This window comes from Diorhabda sublineata, chromosome 3 (assembly GCF_026230105.1).
Source record: "Diorhabda sublineata isolate icDioSubl1.1 chromosome 3, icDioSubl1.1, whole genome shotgun sequence".
Taxonomy (NCBI): Eukaryota; Metazoa; Arthropoda; class Insecta; order Coleoptera; family Chrysomelidae; genus Diorhabda; species Diorhabda sublineata.
The window spans coordinates 20,786,353-20,808,272 of record NC_079476.1 but is presented as its reverse complement, the minus strand read 5'-3'; positions in this window follow the sequence as shown (position 1 = coordinate 20,808,272).

The following is a 21,920-nucleotide window of genomic DNA, read 5'->3' as shown; positions in this document are numbered from 1 at the left end:
CCGGACTTTTTTTTCTGTTCCTTTTGTATGACTTTATTGTCCACTTTACTGCTTCACTTTCTATAAAAGTCTTCGAATGAGAAAGTTTATAGAGCTGCCGTGACGCGCTTGCTATTGCAAAGTTAGCCGCTCTTTGCAGCTTATTTAGAATTGATTTTGGTTCCTGTTTAGGACCATTGGATGAACATTGCATAGTTTATGATAGATCACAGACAGAATTTGTATATACAGTTGATAATTTTGAGTTTTGGGTCCTATATTTTTTAAATTATCAATGTACTATTGTATTATAATAAATGCAGATTAAAACAACGCGATTCGCTGATAAATCACGATTACATTTGTAGAAAATTCTTGTAAAATTGCGTCTACAAAATGGGGATGGAAGAATGAAAAATACTTTACGGCCCATTCTCATACCTACTAGCTATTCAAAAAAATTTCATGATAATGGGTCGAGGTGTGTGATATTCATGTGTTATTAACACATGAATAAAGTCTCTTAACAATAAATGATTTCCAATGATATTTTGTTAATTGAATAAAAAGTGCTTCTAATAATTGCAGTATTTAAGCAGGACTTCATTGCAGAGGCTGCAATCAAATAATACGCTACACCCACACACTCTTTCTACTTCAGCTGGCAATTAAAAGTATAATTAATATAATTGGCAGAATCAAATGACTCACAGGAAATCGTTAAATTTTTATGGTTATTGATGGTACCAATTTAGATATTTCAAACTAGATTTACAAAAGTAAGCCGCCAATCAGAGGTATAACAGAACTTTCAGAACATAAATGAGAAATATCATTTTGAAAAAGTTGAGTATTTCGACGATCTGGGAGAGCTGATAACAAATAAAATGATGACTGAGAAAGTCAGTTTCAGAACAATGGAATCTCTAAATAATAGTCTAGAAGTAGAGTGTGTGGAAGTAAATGGAGACATTGAAAAAAAATGACTTTTCGTTCTATGTCAGACTAAGAACACATGGACCGCAATAAGTATTTCGGCATCATATTTACTTGGCGGAAACTTTCCATTTCACAAACATCATGAAGATTTTGATAACTTCCTCTGATTACTGCAATATAAAGCAGACTCAGAAATACTCTCATTTCAGTTTGATCAGTTTGCTGACATTTTCTGGGTCTCATGAACTTGTCTTGATAATAATATTTATGTCAAAATCTACTTTCTTCTTTGTATTTCCACCATTCCTAGCAATTTTATAAAAATAATATGTAGGTGAGCGAAAGACTGTTTAGGATGTTTTCCACAGTATATATCTTCTTAGGCTTAGGGTTCCAGGTATTTGTGAAGTTGCATTTGCTAAATCGGCCACTTGACTATGCCAGGACATATTGTTTCCAATCTCAACACCCAACAAGCGAATTTGCGGTGATGGTAATATTTTATATGCAAAAGGACCAATTTCTGAGCAGTACTACCTGCCTTCTTTGTAAAACCAGCAGCATGAGTCTTTACTGCATTAAACTCGATCAAATCGCTTCCACCCCATCCCAAGAATGTTTTGATGGTCTGTATTGATAATAGAGATCTATAATGTCTATGTATTTGAGTGTTAGTCGAGTTTATCGGGGCGATTAATTTGAACGCCGACACACTGTATGCTATCGTCGGCGAAGCTATAGATCGGGTTTTCAGTTTTGTGAAGTAGATCGTTGACGTACAAGAGAACGAAAGTAGGCGACAAAATGCATCCCTGAGGAACACCAACGTTGATCGCCTTTCTGAGGTATATTCACCGATAGCGACCTAAATGGATCGGTCTTTGAGAAAGCTACTAATTTATTTGATAAGTGAGGTCGATAAACTGTACGATCTAGGTTGGCATGCCAAAACCTGTCAAAAGTTTTCGATATGTCCAGTGTGATTGCTCTGGGCTCCCCATATTTATCTATAGCTTCAGTCCATACTTTGGTTGCATGGACCAGGAGTTGCCCGGTTGATGTTTACGGAAGCCGCATTGATGGTCGCTGGGGATATTATCAGATACAAGATACCTCAAGATTTGCTTGTTATGGACTTTTTTCATGATCATGGTAACGGCTGGGACTGATGCAATCGGCTAGTTGTTTTTGTCTTTTTTTAGTATGGGCTGAACCCGAGTAATTTTCCAATCTGCAAGGAAGAGACCTCTTTTATATGATGAAGAGAGGAGTTTGCATAACAGACTTGTTAGTTCAGCTACGCATTTCTTCAATACGATTGGTGGTATTTCATGTGGGCCAGTGGGTTTACTGGTGTTCAAGCCATTGAAAAGTTTTGCCGAAATTATACTTCTGAAATCAATGTACCAACTTCAGGCAGGTTGGTTGGTAGTTTTTTGCCGCGAAGCAAATATGCGACGCTACAAGTTCGCCTTCTCTTTTATGGTCATTGTTATTAAGTTATCTTCTCCGTCCAACCGCTTTTCTTATAAACCAGAAAGACCTTGATCCACTTGGACAATTAAGAAGTTTACGTTTCACTCTCTTATTATCTCTTGCAAGCATCTATGGTCTGCTTGCAGGTATTTCTTGAGACAAGAAAGACTAGATTTTCGGTACGATGATTTGAGCGACCTTTGAGATAAGGAGCATTTTTGTTGGCCTCCATACTTGCCAAGATTACTTCCAAAATCTCGTTTGCACACTCTGAAGTTGGAGTTGAAGCAAACATCATTCCGAGAAAACATAAAAAGGAAATCCTTTGAATGCTTCTACATACTGATCTATAATAACACACTCGACATGGCTTAGGTGGATCCCAAGTTTTGATCTAGTTCACACGTTGCTGTAATTAATTTATGATCTAACGCTCCGAGTTGTGCATGTACGGTCAAGTTGTACACATCATGGTCAGAAACAGGTTTGAGAGGCTAACAAAGTCATCATCTCGATCGGGGACTCTGGTCAGCTGACGTCAAGAACATTAAAGTCACCAATGATAACTATATCTGCATTTGAATGGTTTGATTACAGGTAATTGATTTTATAGGCAAAGTTCAGAATACTTATTGATTTGTCTTAATGTATCTGATAGCACTATGTTCCATCAATTTTGAAGAATGCAATTAATGTTATCAATCCAAAACTCCCCTACTATATTTAAAAGAAACATAATTAATATTGAAACAAATACCAAAACTAATCACCCATTCTGTAGTACAATAGTTTAATGTCGATATTGAAAATAATAGGAAATAATAGGAAGAATAAACCTCTTTTTACCACGTATATTGAAAGAATTATTACCTCATATTATGTCCAATTATTCGTAATTGACACACAATACTTAATTTAGTCTCTTCTACTGCGGGAAACAGAATATAGCTTTGAAGAGACCTTTACACCACAAATTAAATTTGTTAATAACACGGTGCTCAAAAGAAAAAACAGCGTCACAATCTGCTTCTTTGTGATACAGTGACGTCCCACGATATTTTACTAATATATCCACTCTATATTTCGAAATTATTTTATAGGGTATTATCGATAGTTTTATACATTGAAAAAAATCTGTTATTATGACGTCGGAACAACAGTTTTCAATATGGTACAATTTTAATCATACATATTAATTATCTCACTAGATCCTGAGGTTTTTTAGATCTTTTGAACGTTTTGACCTTCAGCTTTTTGTTCACGTGAATATGTATCCTCTTTAAGATGGTTCTTTACTGAAATGTCAGGTAAGAAGTATATCAAAAATTAATTAATTTAATTGTAAACATCTATTGGTGGATTCTAAATAAGTTTGTTCCAAGTACGACATTGGAGGAGACAGTATTAAAAATAAATATCAAAGTGTGTGTTAAGAGACCAGCTAGGTTTGATTGATCCTTATCCTACCTAAAAGTTATCCAACGAATCTCTCTCTCTCTCTCTCGCTTATCTAAAAGAAAAAGGCGAGTGGCTTTAAGTATCACAGTGAAGAAACCTCCAGAAGTTCAGAGAGACGCTAACACAAGCCAAGTTGCCTCTGACAAAAAAGAAAAGAATCCGGGTACAACCGACATGGATGAGGAGGACTAGTATATGCTGAGGCAGCAGCATCTACTGCAAATTATCCATTATCCAAAATAAGTTTGGTTCATGACAATTAATTAATAGATGTTATGTATTTTCCCTATTTATCATTCACTAATGATATTCAATTTATTATTCAATCTATCATTCACTAATAATATAAAAGTTTTTATTTAATTTTTATTACTCGAGAGTTAAATTTAAAATTAACCTTCCATTAGGCGCGCGGGTATTTCTAACGTATTTGGTCGCGTTGTATCTAGCAGATACATATATCAAATAATTTTTGTTTGTTATTATTATTTTTAATATATTAATACAGCAAATTTTATATGAATAATTCTTTTCTACAGTTTTAATTTAACATTTTTGCAAGTAAAAAAAATAATTATTTTATATGTAAAATGTGTAAAATTTTAATTACGTTATTGCCAGAACTAGGTTTAAAGTTACATTATTTATTCAAAATATTTTACAAACTTATAAAATTAATCTGAGTAATCACCTTTTTCAATTTCTTTATTATAACATTCATTACAAATCATATTTGTATGGAGTTTTATACATAAATAAATTCCACATTTTTTACAACAATATGCAGACACTGACGTTTTCTTATTTTCTACATAGCATGGTTCGCATCGCTTTCTTTTACTTGGTCCAGGTGTTGCCTCTTGAACTTCTTGTTGTGCTTCCAAGGTTTTGTAATTTTTGAGCAAATCTTTGGTTTGTCGTGGAAGACTTTTTATTTGGGCTCTCACTTTTAGTTGTTCGTCTAGCAAGGCTAGTCATAATTTTTTCAAATATTCTCTTCTTGTGACAAACGTATTTTTTTTTCCAAGAAATATCACCCGCGAGTTGATTCCAGCTATGTTCAGTAAATGGTAAAAAATTACCATAGGCCACCTCTTAGTTGATCTAGCAACATTATAAGTAGCGCAAAGCTTGTCGACCACATCAACGCCGGATATTGTGTTGTTATAAAATGATATTATTGCTGGCTTTTTTGAAGCATCTTCTTCCACTTCGTTCGACGCCACATGCAAACTGGAAATAAGGACTACGGTTTTTCCTTTTTTCGGGACATATGAAACTAACGTTTCATTTTTTGTATATCCAAATAAACAAACACTTAAAAACAATAAAATTTACGTTTGAATAATTACAAAACGTCGAAATGAACGAGAACTTATCCCAACTAAATCTGAATATAAACTGCCGCTTTTGGTCGCGCTGTATCTAGCAGATACAAATCCGGCGGTCGAACGGGTTTAGGGTGGCCAGGGGTTGTAAAAGTGAAATCAGCCGATTGTACTTCTAGGAAAGGCTTCGAGATACATCTGCCGAGAACTACTGCAAATCTCCATTTTCTAGAGCTATTACATAAATAAATATTTAGCAAAAAGTTAGCCATGTATCTCGTAGATACACGCGCGACTAATGGAAGGTTAAATTATTCAATTGATTTTTATGACCATGCCGTTTTAGACGACTGGTAAGCAAGTTGCATACCTAGTAGGTTAGTTAACAGTAATATTTAAAATTCTAGATATATTGAATAACAGGAAGTTCATTCAATCATTTTCTGTCTTTATATCCAAAATAAAATCAGATGCGTAACTTATGAGGCAGAATGTAGAATTCACAGTTTTAGAGTGAAATGGAAGTTCATTAGAACATATTAAAATAAGGAAGTAGTGTAATTTTATTATTGCATTTAGAATACGAATCAATTATTTTTAGTACTCCGGATATCACTTTTGTCATATAATTTATAAAAATACATTTAATCAATAATTTCCTTCGGCTATATATCTAATAAATTTTTATTTTAAAAAATATTGTGAAAGTAAATCAAATTTCTGTGCACAATCATGTTAAGAGACATCAAAATATGTAGCTAAACTCAACTAAGTTGGAATTGCTGGAAATGTTGGCGATATTCATACTGGATACACTGTTTACACCACCACTACATCAACGCTCACAATTACACTGTCTAACCAAATTATTCAGAAACTAAACTAAACTAAAATCTTCCCAGCGTGCCGATTCCGCAGACTTTCTTGTACCTTGAGGACTTACTGAGATCTAATAATTTCGGAGCTGATGTGGTAGAAGAATATTTCCAGTTAACAAAAATATATTTGGAACAAAACTATTTCCATTACAATAACGAATTCTACAAGCAAGACGAAGGAACAGCAATGGGAAACTGCCTATCACCGTTCATGGCTGAACTGTTCATGACTCATTTTGAGAAGCAAATCAGTCAAGAGTTTCAGTGTTTTCCCAGGGTACGGTACAGGTATGTGGATGAAATTTTCGCCATATTCAATACGAAGAAGGCAAACGTAGACGAATTCATTTTGGAACTCAACTCCAAATATCCATTTATAAAGTTCACCTATGACATGGAAAATAATGGACAGTTACCATTTTTAGATACTTTGATAATTAGGAATAGTAATAGGTTAGAATTTGATGTTTTTAGGTAAAACACCGCTACGTGCAGTTACATCCCAGCTGATTCTTTTCATTGTATCCAACATAAGATGGCCAGTCTCCATTTCCTGGTACATCGGTTACTCCACTTTCCACTAACCTTCGAGAGATACAATAAGGAAAAGTCCTTCATTGAGGATGTAGCTGGACTCAACGGTTATGAAAAAAGAATTGTAAATAGTTTAATCAATCGTCATTGGTTTAAGAAATCTCTATGTGAGACCACTTTATTTCCAAACCCAAAGTAAAAAACAAGAAAAATTTGCTCTGATACTCTGATACAATCCTTTTTATACAAGAGGATTGGAAGGAATATTTAGCAGAGTGGGTTTCAAATTGGTTTATAAATCCAACATTACATTAAAACGATTGTTGGGTAATCCTAAGGATAAAATACCAAATTTGGAAAAGAGTGGTATATATGAAATAAGCTGTGGTTATTGTGACCGAAAATATATTGGGCAGAATAAGAGATCCGTTATTGTGCGATTTAAAGAGCACATAGCTCAATTGAAATATGGACGGACCGGAAAATCAGGTATTGCTGATCACGCCGCCAGTCACAATCAAGACATAAATATTAATAATGTAAAATTGTTAAAAAATGTATCCAATAATAAATTGTTTGATGCATTTGAGAGCATTGAAATTCCTAGATGTAAGAGTAGCTTAAATAGGGACAAAGGGCCAATTCCTTACAGCCCACTCTATTGTTTAGTAGTCAAAGAATGAACATGAATATTCCCGCCAAGGATTTTTTTACCCGCTGGAATTAATTTTAGCGAGAGAAGATTAGTTGGTGAAAAAATTTAGTATAAAACAGGTAAGTCAAGTTATTAGATTTTAGTTTACCTTCAGTCTCTGAAGACGATAACTTGGTTATCGAAACGCGCGTCAGAGAGTTTAATTGTGAGTGTTGGTTCAGTATCACACCAACCCAATAAAAATTGTTGTGTACTTCTTTATAACTTACAAAAATATGAGGATATTCCATTACATATTTTGAATAATTATTTTGAAAAAATACTAGTTTTATCTTTTTTGTTTCATATGAAGCTATGTAGATTGTAGATTGTGTAATATATTGTAAATATCTACTCTCTGTAGCTAACCAGATTTATGCTCATCTTCATTTAAATGAGACCCACATTCATATTGCAGCACAAAGTTAACAATTACATAATTTAACGCGAAGAACACCATACTTTAGATATATGACATTGCTAAATACTCATGTCACATTATTTAGACAACAGATACAAAATAAAAATTGAGTAAATATATAACGAGCCAGCTTCAACTAAACCAATACATTGTTTGGGTATACACATGCATATTTATGATACCGATAAAACTCATTGATAACCGCTATATAAAAACATGTATACATTCGCTTGATATATGAGAGGAAGCCTGAATTTATTGTTAAACAGTATTTCTGGTTATAGTTATATATCTACCAAACTATCGAGACATTAGTACCCAGGATCGTACTACAATTATAATAAAATATACACGTGAATACTATTCTAACAAACCGAAAGGAATAATTTCATAAGAAAAATTCCGATACTTCTCATTATTTAATTATTATTTTTAGAAAGAACTGGTGTTGTATTCTGGGATTTCGGGATCCAGTTTAGCTCTACCGCAATTACACCAGAGAATTAAACAAGTATTAATAGTTCTAACTATTACTATAATAGACTGATTCTACACATCGCAGGACGCAGGAATCACACCATAGTTCGAAGTGATCTGCGCCGTCCTAGTAATGCTATCTTCCTCTATCCACTGTCCTCTACTATAGGCGTTACTATAGTTTATTTCAGAAAGGTATAGAGTAATAAAACCTCATTAGGTATACAAAGGGACCACAGAGTGAACCAACGAATATTTTAACCACTTTCATAGTATGGCATTGATTTCATTGTAAAATTCTATCTTGTTATCAAGTGCAGGTAGTACCACCCGGGTTGGGGTTAATATATGAGTTTAGCCTATTGTTATCCATTCAAAAACACTGAAAATAGTGTGTCAAAGGCGTGCCGGTAGGATACTCGTAAACAGGAAAGAATTTTATTTTAACAGAATAAAACTAATAGAAGGTTGAGCGATCCTTGTTAAACGTTAACTGTATAATCTACTACCCAAGTAATCCCTACACCTATGGCCGATACCGAAATTGAGCCGAACTTGACGGAATTTCCCATTTTATCACTCTAAACCTTTCTGAAAAGGATTATATATACTAGTTTACTTTCTCTATTGGTGTTCGAAAACCTGTCGAAAAACCTTAAAGAACAGCTTTGAAGTTTGCTGTAACCCATATTTGTCCCGCCTTTGTTCGTCAAAAGATCGGTTTGTTCATTACCGTGTACGATTTAACAATGGAACGCAACTCGTATGCAACTTCTTTAAAAAACCACAAACCGTAAGGGGAGTGTGGACAAATCTGGCATACATCCCTTGTGTGTATAACAAACTGCTTTCATTTATATTCTATCCAAATAACTATTATGCTAGTACATCTCTGATTTTATCACCTATAGTTATGAGAAAATAAAAATCTTTTATCACCTTTTTGATAAATTGTAGTTCATGCACCTTTGAAATAAATGGTGGACTTCAAGTACTTCAAGAAATTGTTTACGTCATATTTTTATTTAGGTATACAATAGTTTGATAAAAATGTAAAATTGAATACGGTAAAGCTTACAGAAATTATAATAAATAGGAAATATAGAATATGATTATAAAATTTGATTACTGAGATTACTAAATAGAAAATATCAAAGTGGTGTTTTTTATATTTTCCAAATGTACTGAATACAATAAAATTAGCATACAAAGCAAGGATCTGAATACTTCTGCTCACTGGACAAACATTTTTTTATACAAATTGAATATATTGGGTTCGCTAAAAACTTTCAAATGATCCCTATCGATCGCAAAATCATACTCCTATTCCCGAAGAGTATGCTGCAACTATTACAGTGATTAGGCTTTTCACAAGTACAAGTAGCACTAAAATTTTATGTGACCATTTTTTCGGAGGTTTCAAAAGTTAGGCGATTTGTAAGACTTCAGGCGTCAAAGCAAAGGAATATTGCGGTTATTTTACTTCGTCAGGCGACGTTCTCAACAGAAAATAAACAATGATATAATAAGAAGATGCTTAAAGAGCTGCAAGTGGATATCCATTAGTACCAGTACATCGATGAATTTTACTTAGATTTTATTGTATTTTCGGATGAATCCAGATTTTTCCTTTCTGAAAATAATCATAGCTCCTAGTTGGTTTGCCAATCAAGCACTTTGGCTTGAACTTTTGAGGCTTGCCCAAATATTTGATCTTCTTAAACGTGTCTACAGTTTTTTGCTCCTACATGCACCAGCGGCATTCCGTTGATGATACCCACAGTGTGGAGATATAGTTTCACATAGACGTGTTGCGTTTAAAAGCCAGTCACCACTCGAATTTCGCGCCTGTTTGAGTGGAGCAGCTCTTTGATGGGATATACAGAAGATAGAAGTATTTATGAGTACATAGTTCTTTTCTTTTTTTCTTTTTTTACTTTTCAACAATCGTACATAGGCTTAAAACCTTTCCTTATTATCCAAGTAAGCATAAAGAACATGGCCGTATTAGTAAAATTATAATTAATTTAATAAACTTATTAGGATAAATGCATCTATTATGGAAGTAGCTTAATAAAAATAATACATAAATAAATCGATAAAAATATTTTTAATCACTCGCAGAAAATACCGTCACATCTAAAAATTGAATTGGTTGAAATATTTTCATTTTACTGCGAGTTTCATGTTCACTGTTCACTCAATGAAACTATAAAATGTTTGTCTGATTTTATGGTAAAAGTCTTTCTTCCGGCAATATGTTTTTCATGTCGTAAGGATCCATAAACCATTATATGCAACATAATTATGTGTGCCAAGTATTTCTGTTCTATTTTCGTAAAATTATAGGAGGAACCTGAATTTATAAATTCCAGTGACATCATATTTATTATAAGTTCACCTACGTCTTATCGCCGATGCAGTCAAGTTATTTCGGTATCTAATTCTCTTTACGGATTATGCATACCACCACTGTATAGAAATCAAGTTATTATTAAATATATAAAAGTTATTTTGTGGAAAACTGTCATAAAAGAAAATAACATGTTAATAATAGTATATTCACGAGTGTATAAGGGCGAAGTTTACTGGCATAAAACATAAACATAATATTCAGTATAGGCGAGTAGAATACTATACTTTATCCACGACTACTGAATATTTTTGTTGGGTTTTTTTTGTTCGAAAATTTTGAGATATATTAAAAGCACTATAGCTTTATTCCAACAAATATTTAGTATATATGGTATGGATGGTATTAATTTATAGTTATTAATAATCCCTTTCGGCAGTTCAAAATTCATATGACACATTATATACGTCCTTGACTTTTCCAGTAATAAATCTAATGAGATAACTTCAGCAGCTTCTCTATTGGGGTTAGAGAAAAATCACTTTCTCTTTATCAAAATATTTTGGCACCATCTGTGAAATACTTCATTGTAAATTTTTTCGTATTTTTAATTCCACTTGTTAACGCCTCTTATAGTAACGTTTCTATTATAGAGAATTATAGCATTAAAAATTATTTATCATTCAGTTTTTATAATGAGGTGAGACAACTGGCAAACAGACGAAAGCTAGACTTAATTTTTTGAGAATTAATGGGACCGAGACAACATTTTTTCTTTTTTATGTGTAATTACCATGTATCAAGCTTTATGTTAGGTGAGGTTTGTACCGCTAATCTCAACCTAGATTGATCATAGTCCACTTGGAAATCCGAAGCCCATTGTGTTACCTTATATAATTCACAAAATTGAAACAAATCAATTATCCAATGAAGCTTTCATCTTTTTCTCTTTTATAGCTTAATTTCAAGCATTTCCCGTCTAGAATGAAATTTAAAACTTAATTTTTCTTCTCAATTTTGCTATTTTTTCGAGACAATCTAAAGTATCGTCTCCCAGTATTTCACGTCGTTTTCCCCTAGCCAGGACATTGGTATAGTGAATGCTCTATCGTCTCCTTTTTTCCTTTACACTCTTTTCAATAGTTCTTTGTTATCATCTTCATTTCTGGAGCTATGTGACAACACTTTAATGTCACATGTTCAGTGATCACTTCAATCGTCTTCAGGAGTATTTATAAATATTATTTCTTGTTTTGTTTTCTCTTTATTAACCATTGGTCAGATCGCTATGGATATTGTGCAATCGCTTCTTTTTGACTACATATTTTGATTGGTTACTAATCATGTGTCAATATTATAAATTAATAATTCTATCAGTTGTACCATTTCAGTTTGTACTATCCAGGTATCCAACAGAAGCTTACTTTGAGATTGCATCGCGACAACTCATTTTCATTTTCGATTTTATTATTTTCGATGCTTTTCTTTTCAACTGCCTAGTATGTGTATTGATGTTGTTTTGAAGGAAAATTTATCGAAAATCCAATTTTTTGTGTTATTTCCTACAATTTTCAATTTTCCAGAATAGTTGATATATTCGTAAATTAAATACCATCCAATAATTATTGAAAAAATACTAATAACACCAATTCTGTTAAAATTACTATTTTCCATCATCAGTTTCTTTTTTTTTAAGAATTGTTTTGTAGTTGTTTTCATGCATAAATGTCAAATCATTAAATCAAAAACTACTATACGAAAATATAAGTTACTTCCACTAATAACAACAAAGTTAACTTGTTTGGATAATCAAGTATTTCTTCACGTGTTGCAATTAACCCTAAGGGGAACCGCTTAGGTGATAATTAACTCAATTGATAGTCACTTAGTTTGTCGAAGTTGTTAAATGACCTCATTGAATTGGACAAATGAAGACATAAAATTGCAATAGAATTTATTACCGGAACCCAACGCGAAATTCAACCCTCGATTACTCGAATTTTTTAATATTCAAGTCGAGTGTGATATTTGCATAGCGAAAATATAAGGAAACCATAAATCACGACGGTTTGAATCAAACAAAAAATTAGAACACTATGGTAATCGTTACTTCTTTATATTGAAGTCAGGTACAAGGTGACACATTTACGGTTTTATCTATTGCAAATGAAAGCATGCAATAAAAGCAATTTTTTTTAAGTTAGAAAAATGCCAACATCACTTTAGTTTATTAATCATTTATCATGTAATAAAATGAAGTTTTTTAGGATAATTTATGTGGCAGTAAGTAAAAAATTAAAGAATTTTCAGCTTTAGTGCAAAAGGGTTCAATATGTTATGATTTATATTTTTTCATGAAATGGAAAAATGATTTCTAGGAGTTTAACAAAGATTTGGTAATTATATTGTCAGGTTTCTAAATTCATTTGTGAAAATTTCACGTACATCTGACAAATAGATTAGTTCTAATACTCCCATAAAATAAAAAATGTTTTCATTTTCATGGAAATAGACCGAACAAATAATACTAATTATGATCTCTAAGCCTCTAGCAAGCAATGGGTGGATCATGATTGTTTGCTCCTGTCGATCAAATAGTGACCTGAATGAACAGCTCTGGTGCAAATTCCCGATATGATCCCCAGTGACTTTTTTATTTTTAAAAATGAAGTAACGCTTCAAATGAGCTCATTATAGTGGCAGTCAAAGAAGCTGTAACCATGATGATATGAAATCCTACTATAATTCAAAAATAGACAACACCACTTCAACACCACAAAGACATTTTGTAGTTTTCTTAACGAAGAAATTATCAACTTTCTATCTGAGGCAGATACAACCTAAATCTTTAAATGGAAGGAAGTTGACAAGTAATGATTCTACAACTGTCCTTGTAGAAAGTTTTTTAGTATTTGGAAAATTTTCATTGATTTCATTGGATTGCTGGAACGGTCTTCACACAACGAAAATATGAATAACCCAGCACTACTCAACGTTCGATGGCTTTAGTATACTTTACTTCTTGACTCTCATTGATTTTACAATTCGCAATGTTTCAGTTTTTGGAAATATCATTAACAACTTGTTTTGGGACACATCTTCCAATCTCATTGGGGTGGATTACTTCCCGTGTTATTTTTGTTACAGTTTTTTGCTGGTCCTGGCTACGTTGTTCAGCTTTCTCCATTGTTGTTTTCTGTTTCTGCATTTTTCTTCCAAGTATACTATTTTTAGGAATCTGGTATATCTTTCAATTTAGTTGCTCCAGGTATTTCTTGGTCTACCTCTTGTCTTGGCCATAGAGGTATCCATTGTGTTATCCTTCTCACCATTTCTATAGCTTTTCTCCTCATGATGTGTCCTGAATAATTTAGTCTTTGTGTTTTTATTTACCTTAACAGTTCTCCTTTTGTTTCTTCATTGTTCTTTAATCTTCTCTATCCATCTCCTATAATAGTTCTCAGTATTTTTCTCTCGATTATCTTCAGATCTTCTTCCTTTTTATTTCTGACAGTTATTACCATGGGCATTCCTCTCTCGTCTCGTTATGTTATATACATGTATTTGGTTTTTTCTTGGTTTATGTCTAGTTCGACTTTTCCTGCTTCTACTTCCAGTTTGTTGATTACCTTTATTAGTTCTTCTATTGTATTAGCGAATATTACATCGTCTGTGTATGCTACTGCTTAGTATTTATTTATATATTTTTATTATCTAGTTTTGCATTTCTCATTACGTTCTCTAAAATCACATAAAATAGAGCTGCAGAGATCGAGTCGCTTTGTTTGTTTATTTTGTTTATTTTTTTTTCTTCTGTTAGTGTTCTCAGATATCTTACTTTGGCTTTCGCGTTTTTTAAAATAACTTCTATTAATATCTGTAATTTTCTGGGTACCTTTAGTGTTTCTAAATCTTCGATCATTGTTTGTCTATTTATTGAGTCAAACGCGTTTCAAAAATCTATAAAGATTATGTGTAGCTCTTTATTGAGCTCCCATGTTTTTTTTTGGATTATTTGGTCTATTGTGTGGATTGCGTTGATTGTGGATCATCCTCAGCTAAACTCATATTGGTAGTCTCCCTGTTAATAAACACAGAAGGAAAATTTAAGGGAATTCCATGGATTTTGAGGACACGCTAATTGCATAGCTTATCTTTATTTTTGAAGACACCAGGTAATAGAAATGTATTGAATTTATGGTTTTATATAGATTTTAACGATAGTTGTTTCAAAATATAAACATTTTTCTTCTTTTTAATTTTCAATGAATTGAATTGAAGTAGTGGATAAGGAAGAGCTAGGATATATGTATGAAGTCAATGAGATTATAACCAAGAAAAACTAGTGAAGGAATTGAATGAATAAATGGGAATAGGGAAGTTTTACTGTTAATTATTCAATAAATTTTCTTCAATATATATTTACTTCTCTGTATTAATCTTTTACTATTTGTCTTTCTGAAATTTCTCATTTTTTATCAACTTTCAAATCATTTAAACAAAAATTTTCAACTGTTATTCGAAGATGAATTGTTTTTGAAATGTTCGGTAACAAATAATCTTTTGACCTAAATATTCCCCGCTGTTTCTTTTGGATTCTGATTACCGAGGAAACTTGGTTGAAGTGTTTACAATAAAATATTTAAATCAATTAGTTTTTTTCTCCCAGAAAAAAAAATCATTACCAATATATAACTAACTCTATACATAAACCCTTTTCTAAAACTATTACTAACTTTACACTTTACCGATCAAGTACAACAACGGAAGTGTCTGAAAATAAATCTCCATCCGAAAATAAGTCACTCCATATCCGGCGTGAAAATATTTATTTATACAAGCAAGTAATTTTTATTTGTAGTTCTAATGGAATGACGTAATTATTTTTATGTTTCGACAGTTCTTTATTAGATTTGTCGTGTTTAAATAACCGGAGCTGATATGTTTCTTTACGGAAACAATATTTTACATCGAATTGTGAAATTATTTGAAGGCTGAATACTTTCAAGAATAGCTTGAAGAATTAGACCATTCATGTAGAATGAAGATCACTATATATGTGCAAATTTAACTTATCAAAACCCTTTTTTTTCAAACTCTTGTGTTCATATTAAAAATTTTGTATTTACGTTTATTCAAATGTTCAAAAAAAAGTTTGAAAAATGTTGGACTTTCAGTCACCCACAGAAGATACTTGAGGGGTCGAGAACGAGAATGTTATTCATTGTTTTGTCGTTCTAAAAAATACTTTTATCACAATTTTATGTTAATAGTTTCCTTATTGAGTGTCATTTGCTATAGTTGGTGAAAATTTGGGAAACTTTCGGGGCTTCGATTTGGAAAATAATGATGCGCGTCTGCGCTCAACCGCAAACTTCATGAATTTTTGTTTTGCCGTTATTAAAAATAGTTATACCACAATTTTCTGTTAATAGATTCCTTATCAAGTATTCTTAGCAATAGTTGGAGAAAATTTGAAAAAAACTTTGGGTTTCGGTTTCAAAACGCACCGAAAATTATTTAAATTTCGAATGTACATTTTTCGAATTGAATCACAATTGTCGAGAGGAGCGAGAGCTCGAGTCGCAGCGGTGAATATAAATTCATTATATTGAATTATGTGTGTTAAGTGTATAATCAAATGAAAATACAACGTTTGTTTCAAATTTACCACATAGGTTAGGATAAAAAGTAGTTACGTATATTTTAAATAAATTAGAGTTGAGAAATAATAAATTGTTATTATGTATGGGGTGGTATAAATATACAATACTATATAAATCAATTCTAAGCATCTTAATATTATAACTTTGTACATTGGGGAAGCAATTTCTTTATCTACCAACGATCAAGAATGACATTTCATTTGTTATATGGGGAAAATAATAACTTTAGATCGTTGTTATGTGAAATTTCATTGAAAAACAGCTCGAAATGATTAAATATATTTTACTATAACAAAATTATTACAGACTGTAACATATTAAGTGGCAAATGATGTAATGTGTAATAATCTGAGATGTAACCAACTGACATTCAAGGCTGCGTTATTGGCAACTAGTCAACCACTTCTCCGGACTAAAGCATGAGTTAAAAATAAAATATATTTTCCAAAACCCAGATAAATAAGTGTCTATGTCTTATTTTATATTACAAATAATATGTTCAAATAAAGTGCCGCATTATGTATTAATTTCTCTCACTTAATAAATACATTTAGTAACAAAATTATCAATTACTTCTAAGCTATTATTTGAAATAAGAAAGTCCATGTATCATATACAGTACCATTGAAGCGATGAAGGTCAAAGTGAGAAGGAGTAGTAATAGCAAGCAATAACGAAAGACTTGGATAAGAAAGTTCCTAATATATAAGCAATACCACCAAATAATATACGTGGGATTGGGTGTAGAAGAGATATAACATGTATAGAAAGGAATCAACTGGTATGGTACGGACATGTTCACACAATGATTGAAGCAAGATTACCAAAAATGTAATGAAGTAGATTCCACCAAAAAAGAGAAAGACCAAAGAAAACATGAATGGAAGACATCAATAAGCGAGTGTAGACTAGGAGAGGAAGACTGCAACAATAGAAAACCCAAATGGGCATCGGTCAACGTCGCAGGCATATATGTTAACAAAAGAACTAAGTTCACGCGTTGAACCGCGTTGGAATTTTGAAAAGTCTTGATGTTTCAGCTCCCATTTTGAAGCCATCTTTATGAGAGGTATGGGAATATGGTAATTATTCGTTCATTGATAAGAAGTGGTCTGATTCCGTGGTCTCAATCTGACTAATCCAGTCAATGAATCACCCCTTTTTGCTTGATTCCAGTGACTCAGTCTGCCTACTTCTTTCTTAGAATTTCACACCGAGGAAATCAAAAGCTTAAGCAAAAAATTTAAAATGATTAAAATAAAATGAAAAGTATGGAGGTTTAAAATGTTTGACTTGGAAATGAAAAGAAAAATGAGAAGAGTATAAAATAATATATACCAAGAAGATAAATGACGATGAAGATGAAACCAATATATAACAGTTTTCTATTTAGCTATTCCCTTGGCTTTTTAAATTTACTTCTATTCTATTGGGGCTCTTTCCTCTTGGTCTATTTCAATAACGAACAGTACAACATAGTAGATATTATGTATACATTGACAAAGGCTTTCCACTTAGAAATGTTCATAAATTATGTTCTGCATCCATTAAAATCATAAATTAGAACGCTCACATTTCTACAATGAGAAATTTCAGAGTACTAACTTGTAATTGATAATTTTAAGCATTCTCAATACAGGTTACAGACAGTAACAAGATATCTTCGATTTAGCTACCTTCAGGAGCGGACGTTTGATGCATTTTTGCTTAATAGCAATATGAGAGAAATATATGGCAAACAATAATAAAAAAAATCAAGAAACCAATCTATTAATTATTATTTGAAAAATTAGGATACTTCTGAGGATTGATCATTTAAATCCTAGATTACTTTATAAATGCATCTGGATAATCGTTACCCCTATGGCATGGTACCTAGGATTTGCAGTATACATAGTGAATACATAAGTAGAGTTGGCATCGACAGAAATGAATGAATTTAGCACTACTATGCTGTCTATGAAGGCAGCTATCTAATAAAATATTTATTTCTGCCTTTTCGAGTGATCATTTCTAAATGTAAAATTATAGCGACTGAGGATAGCTGGGAAAGTAATGAATTGTTGGACTAACGGTATAAAAAGTTGTTTTGAATGTTTTGAATTTGTTACAGAAGTTGTATTGTGTGCTTAAAACTAATGAAATTCGCAAATTCTAGTCATTTTTATCCAAAAATAAAAAAAAAACCTTACCTACGTATATAATAATCACCCCGTCACTGAAAATCAACTCCATCGATGTTAATTCAGTCTGTGCTATATTTCAATTAACTTGTTCCATTCGCCAACGCAAAATAATTGGAACACCAAACAATGATCTGGAAACTGATTTCTACGTGTCTCCATAACTTTATGTTGAGACAGGAATCTACTGAACTTTGTTGTCTAGTATCTGCATTGACCACTAAGTTACTTTTGTAGCAGTTACATCAGAACAATGTAAGTAACTATTATCACATCCTAGAATTTAATGTACGTGAAATTCCTCATTCTTGTTACTTGAAATTCTGCAGAATTCTGCAACAATATGTAAACTATTTGAAAACTTGTATTTTCTTTGCCCTCATAAATTTCTTTTGGATGTTTAAGAAGGAGAAAACAGTATGAAATATAAGTAGTGAACTTATAATAAAATCAGATTGTGTTATTATTCATAGCCTTTTTCGGAATTAATTACAAACGTCCCATAAGTCTACACGTTTTATGAAAATGCGTTCTGAAACCAGGACTATAAAATTTCTCCAAACATAAACGCAATTATTTCGGCTTTCGACACTCTATACACGGTATACACATTTTGGAGTTCAGTGACCTTATTTTTCGACATTAATCATCAAATTAAATTGTGATTATTCACAATGGAGAACGTTATGGTAGGATAAGCTTAGGTCAATTAACGAGGCGCAATGCATTTTGATTAGGCAATTTCTTTAATAATTTTTGATAGGAAATAGTTTGAAAACGACACGCCAATAAATGAGTCACTAATTCAATTGAATTAATTAGTATAAGAAAAAGTATATACTACATTTATAAGTAAAATAATCATATCATATGATACAGCATTAGTCTATACATCAAATTGTTACGATAAGTTCAAGTTTTCAACATTAGAAATTTCTCATAAAAATTTTTGAATTTTGTGTTGATTAACCATGGACTAGCTATGGTTGAAAGTACTTTCATGAAAACGTTTCTCTGTAAGAACTACCTTAATTTTCAACGGTTTAGACAGTGCTTTTATATGGAATGGACAAACGTAGAAGTGCAAAGAAAAATCGTTATCGACTCATGTAGCTTAAAAGCAATGGGTAAATAGTTTAAATGGGTATAGACAAGTTTCTTGATTTGAAAGCATTCGAGAATGAACCGCCATGAATGGTCGCCACGGCTTTTGACAAAAATTTTCAATAACCTTATTGAATACAGTGTCTAATTTCAGCTTTCAATGCTTCGATGGTTATTGGATATAACTCCACAGCCAGCAGTCTAAAGGCGTTAAATCGCTTGAGCGTGGAGGCCAATTCTATTAAAAAAAATGGGGAATGACACGACATGTAGTACCGTCCCGCTGAAACCGTCGTCGAGATCAACAGCTTCCAAAAGAGACACAAGAAATGTGACAGTTTTGCCTATTAACGAAGACATTGAGATGAAATTGCGCCTCATGAGTGAAAATGATTCTGTTTGCAAAATCAGCTGGTTACTTAAGGATTCAATTGGTGAATTCTCTTCACGGTTTATGATCTACTGCAGGGATGGGGAAACTTTTTTCTTCGCGTGCCAATTTTTGTTAACGAAATATATAGCGGGCCAAGTTGTAGCATTACATTATTTACTAAAATAAAAGTATTACTTTAATTTTTCTGAAACACCAATTTAATGTGCGATATTAAAAAATAACATTTTCAATTGCACGTAAATGAACTCAAGTTAGCTGCGAAGTAAAAGGTTGAGGAGCGCTGGTCTTTGTGAGTACATGTGACTTGTTTTTGTTTCTGCATCACTTCATCATAAGCCGGCTCCATTGTGATGCTGAATTGTTAACAATGAAAGAAGGAGGTCATCCGAAAGGCTATTATGAAGACAATTTTTTCTTAGTTTCATTATTGAAAACGTTTGACCGCACAAATAGCTTGTACTAAACGTAGCTATTATTTTCTGGGCATGGACAACTATATTTAGGTATTGTGTCCTAGATGAAGACTTATAAAATTCCAATTTGCTGGTGTTCAAAAATAGTTGCTTCAAATTGGTAGTGCGTTCGACGACAGACGCACCTACTCGAGCTTCATTTTCGGTCCGCGCTCGCACACACATGTTGTTTTATGTGCGACGCGCACTGCCATTACTGCCAATTGAAGAGAATGTAATTTCTGATAATAAGAAAGCTGTACTTGATTTTTGTTATATGGTCGCGGGCCGTAGTTTCCCCATCCCTGGTCTACTGGCAGAAGTTGTTGAGTCAATTAGATTTTGTAGGCACGCAGCTGTTAATCTTTACTGAATATTCTCTGAAGACTGGCTATTGAAATGCCCATTTCTAGTGGCCTATGGCGAATTGACCTCTCTGGCCTCTATCACACTCTCGTGAACTGCCGTTATATTTTGTTTTGAACGACCTCTACGGGCTCGTATCGTGTGTGTCACATTACTAACGAGTATTTCTAATTTTTTTATTATTCTTGATAAATAACCACATTATTTTAACCGAACATTGGACGCAATTTACGAGTAACATCAATTAGACTTTCACCATTTTGATAATAATTTTTGTTTATTTACAGTGTAATGCTTAATAACCAACTGTCAACTTTCGATCTGTCGTGTCATAAACATGTGACATTATGACTGTCAAACATGGCGCGCTAATCAAATTTTTACCATTCAGGTTCTCTACATTCTGTATATTTTGTGTGGAACAATAAAGAATAATAAATAACCATATTTTTACTGAGTTGTCATCGTTTATATTAAAAACAGAGGCAGTGAGTATGAAACGTGCTTGGACGGACACGAGATGCTGTTGATAGTGTATTTGTATACAATGAGATATAAATAAAAGCGGTTTCTCTTTATTTATTTTTTCGTATATTTCAACGTAGCTTGCACCTGCTATTTCACAAATCGGAGAGATCCAGGTAACATAGCATCAAATGAAATGTTATTCTTGATGACAAATCATTTTATTGGAATTAATGATTATGGAACGGACAGTTACTTTTTTTGTAATATTTATTTTCATCAGGAGATTGATTTATGATTTCGGTTAAATTTGAAAATATTCTTAACTAAACGAAACAGAACATTATTTAGTAAAAAAAAAGGAGAATTGAGTCACCGACATTTATAGCACTAGGAATTGGATCAACAACGATATAGAAATACGAATTATATAGTAAGACAAGGAAATTATCAAGAACATACAAGGTACTACACACAAGGGCAGATGAAGACAGGTTAAATATGTAATGAGCAGAGATGATGGTAGAGAAAAAATACAAATGGTAAAAGAATCAAGCATACTAACGCTGTATAAATTTTTGAATAACAACAGAAACAACCAAATTGTAAAGCACTTACCACAACTTGAAAGAAGATCAAATAATAAACCTAAGCACTTATAACCACATCACATGATCGGTCATTGCGACATTAATGAAAGGTTTAAAAAAAATTTTCAGAATTGCCCAAAAGAATATCAAGTTCTATTCGTTT